A 2766-nucleotide genomic window follows, 5' to 3' on the forward strand; every position below is an offset into this window, starting at 1 on the left:
GTGTACTTTTTTACAAGCTCAGGGCCGACTTGTTTGCCAGTCACAAGAAGGAGTCATGTCATAACACCTCTGATCAAACTGCATTTCAATTAGTGCTGTGGTGTGACCGATTCGCAAGAGATTTATTTTCAGTTCACAGTGGCTTTCAATCACTGGTTCGTTCAGCTCCATCTCGATTTATGTAACCGATGACTAAAAACACTTTGGAACCCAATAAGTACATACCATGCCAGGTCCATTGCAATGAATTGGGGAAGGTAAACCTGTCAATATAGCCCCACTCTCACTTTTATTGTCGGTCAAGTCCTGTTTTTGTAGCAAAATTGCTTATCATGTTCTGGTTTTAAGTGACAAAGTACAATACGCTATCTGTGCACCCTCAAAAGCTTACCCGGGCTCACCATGTAACGCCGCAAGCCACCCATAACTAAATCTCACAATTTGCGGGAGTGAGTCGAATTTGTCATTTTTTTGTGATGATCCAATACGAGACGGTTTCGGCCGCATCATGCTGTACGTGGCGGGCACTTGAGCTTCTGACCTGTTCCAAATTGCACCGTCTGGCTGCCAAAACCGGACTGGTCTGGAGTGTGCCGCCGGTTCGCTTCCACAAAAAGCTTGGAACGCTAAGGGGTGACAGGTCTGATCTCATGTGGGTCAAGACCTGTCACAGGTGGGGGAAGAATGGTGAGGGAGGGTTTGTTTGAGGGTTGTCCCAGGCTGAATACCCCCCATAGCCGAGGCACCTGCACGGGACACAAAAGCTCCCCCGATTTTCCTTCGGAGAAAGTGGGTCGCTCGGGTGGGTGTCGGCAGGGGGGGGGGGGGGGGTGGGTGCTGCTGCTTCAACCTTAGCCAATGCGAAAACAAAGTAACACAAACTGGAGCTACACCAGGGGAACAGCTGGAGCCCGCCAGGGCCGGGGTGCCGTCTGGGTGGTCCGACACACAAAGACGTACCGAGATGCTCGGAAACGGAGAAGCGACGTAAGGAGAAGTTGTTTTTTTCCCCCAATGTTACTTCCAATCATATCCCGTGCCTCATTATTCAATAGCGCTTTTAGATGTGCACGCGTAATTCAAAACAAGCTGATGTTGCACTGTAATTACACTGTAATTACACTCACCAGATTTTTTTTTCTTACATCTTTTGACTAAAGTTAACTGAAAAAAAAATGAGATAACCTGCTCACAAAAGAGCCCCCTCGCTTATCAGGCCAAGGTATTTTGCATGATAAAAAGCAAGATAAGTCACACGGGAGGTCCTCCTCATTTGCATATCCCCGGGGTGGGCGCCGGAATATAGCTCCGTACGTCTCGTGGCTAACAGGCCGGCTGTAGCGTGAGCTGCGTGCGCGAAGGTTACTTTCATTTTGATTGTCAGCTCTGGTTTGATTTGCTGATGAAAGACGGGTAATTGTATTTGAACTAAGTGAGTAAGGATAGATTTTGTGTGTGTGTGTGTGTGTGTGTGTGTGTGTGTGTGTGTGTGTGTGTGTGTGTGTGTGTGTGTGTGTGTGTGTGTGTGTGTGCGTGTGCGTGTGAGTGGGCTCAAGGATGCATGGCTGAGTGCCGATCCTCACCGTGGGGCGCCGCTGGCGTAAAATGTACCTCACATTTTGTAGGTGGTGGTGGGTGGGTGGGGGGGTTATACTGGAGAATTAGCTCTGGTTGAACTCAACATCTTGTGGAAAATATGAAATTGAGGCAGGGCCATGCAAATCTGCCCACAAGTGTCACCAAAAAGCCAAAGAAAAAGCACAACAGAAAGAAAAAAAAATTGACTGGTGGACTGGTGGACTTTTACGACACTTCTCAGGCAGAGCGAAGAGATTCGTGGGAAAGCTAATTTCAACACTTTGAATTTTTTAAATAGTGCAGATGATGTGGCGACAGACCGATCGTATCAATTTGTGTCGAAAGGAAAGATTGACCATATTTGGACAACGATGGTATCGCAGCATGATCAAATCCATTATATCGCCAATACCATTGTTGTGACATGGTCTTTGTTGTCCCGGACCAGGAAATGGACAACAAAGAGAAGGAAACGAGGCCGCATAGGGAAAAAGTTGAAAAGCCGGCGGTGGATTTTGAAAAGGGTTGCCAGGTGAGCGTCGGGATGGGCGCCTCATTAGCCAAAGCAAGTCGCAGCCTGGGGGGGCCCAGGCTGTGATCTTAACACGTTTGTGCGTTTACCTTCCAGATGGGTCAACTTAGAGCACTTCATCCCAGTTTCGGGGCCCTCGAGGACACTTTGAGTTTCGGGGGCCCGCAAAGCGTGCATCCCCCCCCCCCGCCCTCCCTGTCGAGGCTCTGGAAAACCGTGGGTCCTGATTTCTCCTTTTTTTTTTGTTGTTACATTGTAAATCAGAACGTCAAAGCAAAACAACCCCCGTCATGATGCTACTTTTGTGACATTTTGTTTCTTACTTTTTTCTTGATTACATTTTATTTTTCCGACTACCCTGGAAAACTCTTTTGGGCTTTATCAGTCCACAGTGTTGTGAGACATTTAAGCAGTGCAGCTTTCAACATTAATTGGAGAATTCTTGGCCCCTTATCAATGCTTCCTGAATCAGTTCAGCCTCCATTACACACATACACACACGCACGCACACACACACACACACACACACGCACACACACAAACACACACACCGACTCCCCCCCCCTCCTGGATATCGGACATCAATCTAGCCAGCACCGTCTGCTAAGCCTCACTGGGCAATTAACCACATTGAGAGTGAAAGCTCTAATCAATTC

The sequence above is a fragment of the Hippocampus guttulatus genome, chromosome 18, assembly GCF_054856545.1.
Source record: "Hippocampus guttulatus isolate MCC_2025c chromosome 18, RoL_Hgut_1.0, whole genome shotgun sequence".
Classification (NCBI taxonomy): domain Eukaryota; kingdom Metazoa; phylum Chordata; class Actinopteri; order Syngnathiformes; family Syngnathidae; genus Hippocampus; species Hippocampus guttulatus.